Here is a 10,415-nt window from a genome sequence, read left to right as displayed (position 1 = left end):
GAATGTACAAGACTAACACTTCATTTACACTCATACATATCATCCTCATTCATCCTCTGAAGAATTATCTAAACGGTAGTTACCGGAGGCTAAACAGGAAAAAGAAGAAGAAGAAGAAGGCATGACCCACTAAGTTGGTCTAATGGTTAACGCGTTTTCCCAAATCAGCTGATTTGGAAGTCGAGAGTTACAGCATTCAAGTCCTAGTAAAGCCAGTTATTTTTACACGGATTTGAATACTAGATCGTGGATACCGGTGTTCTTTGGTGGTTGGGTTTCAATTAACCACACATCTCAGGAATGGTCGAACTGAGAATTTACAAGACTACACTTCATTTACACTCATACATATCATCCTCATTCATCTTCTGAAGAATTATCTAAATGATAGTTACCAGAGGCTAAACAAGAAAGAAAGAAAGGCGTGGCGCTAAGAGTGTTAACATAATTGTAAACTGTGTATACAAACACGAATAAGCGGCCGACTTTATTTTTGTTTTATATACTTATACACCCCTGTGGGGTGTTTTATCTGTACAGTTGATAGTGAAAATTGTATAAAACTATCAATTTTTAACAGCAAATTGATCAAAATTATTTCAGAATAGTCTATTCAAAAGCAGCAATCAAATATTCTTTTAAACTTTACTTCTGTTTAAAAGTCGTGAAGAAAAATAGATATTGTATTTAGTTAGTTAGAAATACGATGCTAACGGTTACTGTTACCAAAAGGCTTCAAAATTTTTTTTAAGTAGAAAAATTATTAAAATAAACACAAAATTACTTTAAATATCATTGAAACTAATGAAAATGTAAAGTAAAGTATTATTATGTCTTTATAAAATTTTTTTCTGATCTGTGAACAAGTCATCCCGTTTTAACATCCAGATTTATCACTGCTTTTAACTTTTTCATCATAAATCCACTGTATTTTTATTGAGAATATCAACTCTCATTTCTTACCTGAAAAAAATTGATTGTTCATTTAAACAACAATTTTACAAAATGATCCTTTATAATACGCTAACACCTATAGATAAAACAAAAAGTAACAAATTGTTAGAAAACCTTGCACAATGGAATTTAAATAATGTTTTTCCCATTTTCAGTACCAAAAATCTATTGAAATCGTTAGATAGATTCCAGACAATTTTATCATCAGCAGACCTGCGTATCGGATCATAATTTTTCTTCTTGTATATTCATTTTAGATATAATATAAATAGTAGTTGGCGACGGAATTTCAAGAGGAAATGCTGGGAAGCAGGAAAATTTTCATTTCCCTCTAGGAAAAATAAAACTCCTTGATGACAATTTTTAAAAATATTATATTAAATATGGTATGTAGTATTTGTTAAAATAATTTTTAATATTATTTTTAATATCGTTCATTTATTCTACTTTATGCCATCTTTTGCAGTTTTTACAATACTTTTTTCTTCTTATTTATCCATTACACGTGTAATATAATAGTAAAAGTGCCCTCAAGAATGAGGTGGGTAGGTCGGGATGGTGGGCAATAGTGAAGCAGCCAATATACATCTCCCGTGAAAGAATCTTGTGTAACATTTTACCATAAACGAAAGTATATTTTATATTAATCGTATATTTAAGTCTTTCATTTATTCTACCCTTGTGAATCTTCTAGTATTTTGATCGCATTATTTTTTCTTTCTTCAACTCGGCTATACGATGTAACAAGGTCAGGTCACAAGAAGACAATTAAGTGTCATCTTCAATAATAGTGGCATTTAGTATTGTATTATGAGATGACCCCATAAGTTATTATATGAGTGCACATTAACATAACACACGCACATTAAATTCTACATCTGATTACAGAGTAAATAAAAATTACTTTCCTTAACCTCAAAATCAGAATATTATTTAACAAAAATATACTTTCAAAATATGGAAAACAAACAACTACAATATTCATTTACGCCACCTAAATTTTCAGCTGTTTGAAGCATAATAATTAAAACTATTCAACACACCGTTGATACTTGAAGATCATGTATAACAGAACATAATAAATACCTAGATTCCCAAACGCTATTCGTTCTGATTGACTCGCTTCTGTCCCAAATAAATTAAATAACCGTATCGTAACTAAAAAGTACTTCACGCTAATAAACATTTAAAAACCGAGAAAAAAGTGGCTCATAAATTTAGAAAATATAGCTGCAATGAAATCTTGAGAACAAAACTTAAAGCGGTCATTCATAATACTATAATAGAATAAATCCAATAACTCTTTAAGTATACGAAATTAAACTGTAATGACTACTCCGTTTTCTAAGATTGTAACTTAACCTAGTTAATATAAAACGATTTCAATCTAATAGATTTTATTAATGTAATCTAAATATAAGTCGTCTTAATTTCATTAAACCAGGCCATCAACAGCGACTGAAAGTATTAATAAATTTTGTTCGTTTGTTAGTAAATGTAATAAAATATTACATATTTAAAAATTATATTTGCGTAATGTAATTTGCACATTTTTATAGCCGATAAGGTGTATTTAAAACTTTGGATCTAAAATTACTAAAAATATACATATATGTATGCATATATATAAATAAAATTTTGTATGATATTAAATATAGCAATTTTATTAATAGGTTGTAAGTACTGTTATTCATTATTATGAAACACGCTATTAAAATGATAATGTAATGCTCTGAACAAATTTGAATTTGTGAATTCATCACAAATTAAACTAATTTTTGATAAAAGTGTGTAAAGTTGTACTGAATGTAAAATGTAATAATTCTATTTATTGTGCTTAAAATTAAAAAAAATATTTACTGTTTACGTATACGTTAACTCAGATTACTAAGCGAAAAACATTAACCTTTTTTGATACTTTCTCTGAATTATACGTAATTTAATTTTAGCCGATGAAAATATTTTTTCAATGCCTGTTAATTACTTTTATAAACCAGTATTAAGTGCAGTAATTGATAATATAAAATTGATATTACAATTATTATTTAAAATTATTGTTACAAGTAGTCATAAAAGTTATTAATAATGTGATTTGTGTTCTTAATATTATGTAATAATTTTATCCATTCTTGTATCAAAAGTAATTAAAAGTGTGTCAACTTAAAAAATGCAGTTACTTTAAATGCAATAATGCTAATTGTCGTTATTGCTTTTTCTTACTTCCATAAATGTTAAATTAGGCAATTTTTTTATTTGTTTAAGAAATGTATTGTTTAATTTGTGTAAATATATTTTCATAATTGTCAAACTTAACGATAATATTCAAGCTCTCATTCACAGTTTCATAATCTGATCCATTATTACAGTCACATCAGTCGTTCCATGAAGTTTGCACATTGATAAAATTAATTTTAATAACCTTTTCTTTTTCCTGTTTAGCCTCCGGTTATTACCGTTAAGTATTATTTCAGAGGATTAGACTATATGTAAATAATAAAATCATTTTGTGAGAAAAAAATCATTATTATAAAATTTATACCTAGATTTATAAGTACACATGTAAAGAGACAGTTACATTTGTTTTTCATTTAAAAGTTTCTCCATACATGTGTTAGAAACACACAAAAAAGCAAATTATTCTTAAGTAATGAGAGGATGGCAAAAGGGATTAATATTTTTAATGCCTCTGCGACTAAATTTCCATATTCACTTCAGCGAGCAAGCCAAAGATGTATCTAAAGATCTTCAGATATCAATTGTTATCATAACATTTTATCCGGCACACATTTTGATGAGCTGATTGTGAATCTCAACCGGTAACTTAGCCGCAGCAACAATGTTTTCACTAAATGGATTCAGTACCCGTCTCTTCAAGAAAACATTTTCATCTTTCACAAAATTATTTCCTGAATTTCAGAAAATATTTCCTGAAAACTCCCACAAATGCATGTTCATGCTATCCAAACTGCGGTGGATAGTCTTTCTTATTCATCCAGACATTGAAATGAAATCAGAAGTGATTGGAAACATATCAGAATTTTTACTTTGAAGGTAAATAATCCGATATCAAACTTCTTAATGAAAGCGTGAACTTTGTCATTAATAAAATGTTTTTATCATCATATCCTTGTAAATTCACATTCAAGTTGTTTAAATGTGAAAATACATCATCTAAGTACGCCAACTCATTATTCTTTAAAAGCAATGAGAATGGCATTTGTTATCTTGAAAAAATATCGTCTTGCTTGTAATTCCAATAACCGGTTAATAATTTTACCCGCGATAACAATCTGATTTCTGTACGGAAGAAAACTTTTCTTTTCACCCGTTTCATCACGTAGTTTAGCAAACAGCATATTCCGCGCTTGTTGATTTTTAATAAAATTAACCGTTTATGTAGTTTTACAAAGAATTTGAGATTTTCCGGCATAATTTTTGCGGTAAGAGCATGTCTGTGAAGGAAGCAGTGCAACCATTCTGCCCTTGGTGTAAGATGATCTTTAATTTTTTCTGAAATCCACTGATCTCTCTTGTTATCGATTTCGCACCGTCTCTACAAACCGCAATACATTTGGTTTAGTCTATGTTACGGTTTTTAGCAGCTTCATAAATAACGACAAAAAACATTGTACTGTTGCACGACCAGATATTGATTTGCAAAACAACATATTTTCTTTAAAATATGAAATGTCTCTTGTCCCCTATATGTGTTGTAATTTATAAACAATATGTATAGGTATTTTAGGTCGTACGTAATATACTACCTACAACATATAGGTTGTTATAAATGAAATATATCTTGTCCCTATGTCGATGACATAGTGACAAGATTGATTAGTCCCTATCGCTTTCATATCTCACAAAACATACGAACCGGGAAATTTTTGCCGCATTTGTAAATTCATCAAACCGGATACTAAAAAATTCACTTTGTGAAGAATTATCTAATCGCAAACATCGGCAGGAATGGCATCGATTCACCTTGATTCGGAGTCATTAGAAGCAGATTTTTTTGCTTTTTGTACGCCTATCTTCAAGCCTTACATCACCTTATAAGGGAAAAATCACACGTGCATGTAATTCAGAAAAGTCAAAACAAGAAGAAACTGAAAAGAACTGTTATAGATCATATCATAACAGTGTCGGCCTTAAATGAGGAAAATAAGTTTATAAAAGTAAATGAAAAAAAATTTTTTTACATAAAGAATTTTCATAAACATAAAAATGGTATTTTGTTGAATGTTTTTATTAGAAAATTTCAAAAGGTATATACAGAGACGGTCGATTTTTTTTTCTTGAATCACCCGTCATTTCAAAATCCATCGCCGCTCAGTAATCTAGCCTTTTTGATATTCCAGCACTGTTAGTTCCACGAAGCAAATATTATTACACTATTTTATGTGAAAAATTTCAACAAGATTTTATTTTTCTGTTTCCTAGAACATTCGGTAAAAAATTACAGTACTCAAAAAGGCACGAACAAAATTATGTAAAAAAAAAATTTACATAGGCTATAAAATTCACAATACAAATCTATAAAATACTACTTTCTCGATTATTTAAATTTTGATTTTTTGAAGATGTGAAAAAATATTATTTTCTTATCGTTTAACAAATTTTAAAATATTTACAGGTGAAAAACTTGTCTTGATATAAAGGTAATTTATTGTGCGTTAAAAGATGTATATATAAACATGTCTATCACTAAGTATGAGCTAAAGCATAATTTAATGAAGAAATATTGTATTTCTGCATTCCACGCGGTCAAAGCTTTCCAAATTTTCTCATTAAAAGATAAATCCAATATCTATATAATTATTATTTTTATTTAAAAAATCTATCGCTTAAGTTACACGGCAAGACTTATGACAGCGAATAAACTGTATTATTTTGAATAATGTATTTATAAGGCCATCAAAAAAAAGGTCGTAGAGTTTGAAAGTGAAACCGATATGTTCTATTAAAGTAACTACATGTATAAAATAAAAATTGAATCGATGAAATCTGTCCGTATATTAGGGTGAATCTGATTTAAATGGTAGTTTTACTATTCTACGCAGCAAACAGTTCTGAGCTGGATGACAATTAAGCACCGGCAAAAGTGTAGAAAACTAAAGTCGTGGTTGACACCCAAGGACAAGTCTCACAACCAATGCATCCTTGCTGTTTGAGTTATCAAACGTGATCGCTGGTTCACTGTTGAAGAAATCGCATCAGAAGTGAAGTTGAACACGCAAAGTTTGTTTACGTCTCACGGGCAACAATAGATTATAAATATTAATACTTAATATAAATCGACTGTTCATATAACCTTATGTTTAACTTTACACTGTTGCCACTTTGGCTGCCAAAAAAACTAGTCTCGTTACTTTATTTACAGACCTTGTATATACCTACATATACAAATCGTATCACAAAGTTCACTGGGGACTTTGATAACCTATTCTACTCGTGAAAATAACAGAAAAAAATAATATAAATGTATTTCCTAAATTCCTTTGTGATTTAAAGCTAGTGAAAGATTTCAGCTACCCTGGTACGGTCGAATTGAAATCTTTATGACGTTAATTAAGGAATAGAATATGCGATTTCTTATGGTTCCTGACTAAAAAAATCAAATAAAATGGGTCCCAGAACCGCATTTGTAGTATTTTCTGAGAAATTTGGGGTGAAAATCAATAAATTGTGGTAAAAAATCTATTTTCTTTACGTACAATAACTTTGTTAAACAGATAATTTACAGATAAAACTTGTAGAGAATTTAATTTTGAACTGAGTGTATAAGTTCAAAAAAATAACAAAAAATTTGAATTTTATTTAGAAACTGTACATTACTACATCTTGTCAGAAAAATATTTATTTAATGTAAACAAAAACCAAATTCTTTTTTGGTAACGTTAAAAATTTGTAAAAACAAAATTTACTGTTAAAAATTTTTTAAAACTGGAAATTACACGATCGTAAAATAAAAATTACTTTGATAATAATTTTTTTTATTAATAACAGAAATACATTAACTATTTGAAAAATTATTATTTCAATGTTAGCAATAGAATAATAACAGCCGATCAACAACGCACAATATTGTTAGTGTTTAAATAATTCTGTAAGATACATTAAGTATATCTGCTACTGTGCTGTCGTTAGCAAAGTATTTTGTAAATTTTAGTTTGAATGCGATCGGTTTGCCGTTGAAGTAATGTACTTCAACTGTCAATAAGTACTAACCGTACTTATTATCAACAGGGGAATATGATGTTCCTTTTGGGCGTGTGTAACAGTAATGCTACAGCTTCTGCAACAGAATAATGAAATACCCTTTCCGAATCTCAGGATTCCAGATTCCAAAACAATTAGCGCGACTTTTCTCACTCTTCAGGATTTACTACATTTTTTTTTTTTGTTTTCAGTCATTTGACTGGTTTGATGCAGCTCTAGTCTGCAAGACTAGATTCCCTATCTAATGCTAGTCGTTTCATTTCAGTATACACCCTACATCCTACATCCCTAACAATTTGTTTTACATATTCCAAACTTGGCCTGCCTACACAATTTTTTCCATCTACCTGTCCCTCCAATATTAAAGCGACTATTCCAGGGTGCCTTAATATGTGACATATAAGTCTGTCTCTTCTTTTAACTATATTTTTCCTAACACTTCTTTCTTCATCTATTTGCCACAATACCTGTTCATTTGTCACTTCATCCTCCCATCTGATTTTTAACATTCTCGTATTGCACCGCATTTCAAAAGCTTCTAATCTTTTCTTCTCCGATTGTCCAAACATATACTTTCAAAAATTTTTTCCTGACATTTAAATTAATTTTTGATGTAAACAAATTATATTTCTGACTGAAGGCTCGTTTCGCTTGTGCTATTCGACATTTTATATCGCTCCTGCTTCATCCAACTTTAGTAATTCTACTTCCCAAATAACAAAATTCTTCTACCTCCATAATCTTTTCTCTACCTATTTCACATTCAGTGGTCCATCTTTGTTATTTCTACTACATTTCATTACTTTCGTTTTTTTCTTGTTTATTTTCATGCGATAGTTCGTGCGTAGGACTTAATCTATGCCATTCATTGTTTCTTCTAAATCCTCTTTACTCTCGGCTAGAATTACTATATCATCAGCAAATCGTAGCATTTTTATCTTTTCACCTTGTACTGTTACTCCGAATCTAAATTGTTCTTCCTAGTTATTGTTCTTGAATTCTAGTTAAGATTTTTGATGCATGACTAGTTAAACTAATTGTTCTGTATTCTTTAGATTCATTAGATTATAATGTAAAATTATTTATCTAGGATAACAAATATCATTTTAGAAACACCTTAAATAAATAATTATATAATACAATTTAATGGAAAATTGTTTACATATCGGTCTTACGTAAAAGATATAAAAATTCCTCAAATAAAAATTTTTTAAATATTAGGCATAGAGAATTTCGATTGTCAAAATATCTCTGCTACAAAACGGTCTAATTCTTACTTCCTTGTACGAAGTAAAAGAAGTATTGTAATCGCGAAAAGTGTCGGTTTTCAGATTTCAACGGAAATATCCATTTTCATCATCCCTGATTTCATTTTGACTAGTTTCGGTGTGACGTCTGTACATACGTACGTATGAATGTATCTCGCGTAACTCAAAAACGATTAGGCGTAGGATGTTGAAATTTTGGGTTTAGAACAGTTGTAACATCTAATTGTGCACCTCTCGTTTTGATTGCAATCAAGCGGACCAAAAATGTACAAAACAGCCCAAAATCCAATTTTTGTTTGGATTTTTTAGGTTTCTTAACTGCAGTAATAAGTCCTCATCGAGAGATTTTCAACGATATATCATAAGCGGTATTTATTTTCATCGGTTCCACAGTTATAGCGAAATCAAATTTTAATTAATGAAATATTTGGATCTTACAAAGGTAAGGCACATCGGTTCAAATCTGATTTCATATACATATTTATTTATTTATTTATTCAAATATATTGATTTATTAATAATTATTAACCTTTGATTGTAATAATAGTTTTACAATAAATAATAATTCAATAATAACAAAAAAAAATATATATATATATATATATATATATATATATATATGAAAAAAATCGAAATCGGAAGTTATTAATGAAGTAAGATTTTATGTAATTTCATTTTTAAAAAATATGTATATGTTAGGCGTACAAAGAAGTTATGTGGTGTCCACATCAGATATTTCCTGTATGACACAAGTACATCAGGGAGGTTTCATGGACAAAATCTGAAATTTTTAATCGAAAGAGTACCATAACTTAGAAGAATACAAAAAAACTACTTTCAAGTTTAAAAAAAAAATAATTAAACCTCTGAACGGGTGGGGTGTGGGTTTCGAAGTAAGTAATACGGGATTTTTTCTTTACCTTATCTTCACTTCTTCACTAAGGATCACGTTTCCAAAATTTTGATTTCTTTTGCTTTCCCAATTGTTAAATTTCTTCTGTCCATCTGTTGGGGGTTTATACCTTCTTTTTTCTTTTTCACTGGAAACTTAGTTTTACATATTCCAAATGTTGTCTGCACAATTTTTCCCTTCTACCTGTCCTTCCAATATCAAAGTGATTATTCCAGGATGCCTTAATATATGACCTATTAGTCTCTCTTTTCTTTTAACCATATTTTTCAAAATGCTTCTTTCTTCATCAGTTTGCCACAACACCTCTTCATTTGTCTCTTAATCCACCCATCTGATTTTTAACATTCTCCTATAGCACCACATTTTCTAATCTTTTCTTCTCAGGTACTCCGATCGTCCAAGTTTCACTTGCATATATACGCTCCAAATATATATTTTCAAAAATTTTAACCTGACGTTTAAATTAATTTTTGATGTAAGCATTCTGACTGAAAGCTAATTTTGCCTGTGCTATTCGGCATTACATATAGCTCTTGCTTCGTCCAATACCACGTTCTCAGGAAGAAGCTAAATTTTTGCAAATATATTTTTTCGGTAAAGTTGAAAAAGAATTTAAACTTATTTGTTCTAACTATCCAGAAGTCAGATGAGGATTGGTGAAACGGTTGCAAGATCTGCTCCATAAAGAAAATAAGAGACTTGAAAACTACCACGGAGAAAGTACATAAATTATCACTGGGTGTGCCAAAGGAGAATCGGCGCTCATTCTTCGCATACCAATGATACTATCGTTTGAATTTAAGAAAATGCAGTTTCCTGTTAAAGTAAGTTTTGCAATGACAATAAATAGACTGTTCTTCACACGGGCAATTTTATGTGGCATGCTCTATAATCAGCAACCCTTCAGGTTTATTTATTTTGGCGTCGGAAGGGAAAACATCCAGTGTAGTTTACAAAGAAGTTCTAGAATAATTTTAATAAAGATAGGTTTATCATATTCACAGTTTAATTCAATAGTAAATTCATTAGGTTTGTATTCTTTAAATAAGACTTATTATATT

This window comes from Lycorma delicatula, chromosome 9, assembly GCF_047948215.1.
Source record: "Lycorma delicatula isolate Av1 chromosome 9, ASM4794821v1, whole genome shotgun sequence".
In the NCBI taxonomy this organism is placed as follows: Eukaryota; Metazoa; Arthropoda; class Insecta; order Hemiptera; family Fulgoridae; genus Lycorma; species Lycorma delicatula.
This window is presented reverse-complemented; position numbering follows the sequence as displayed.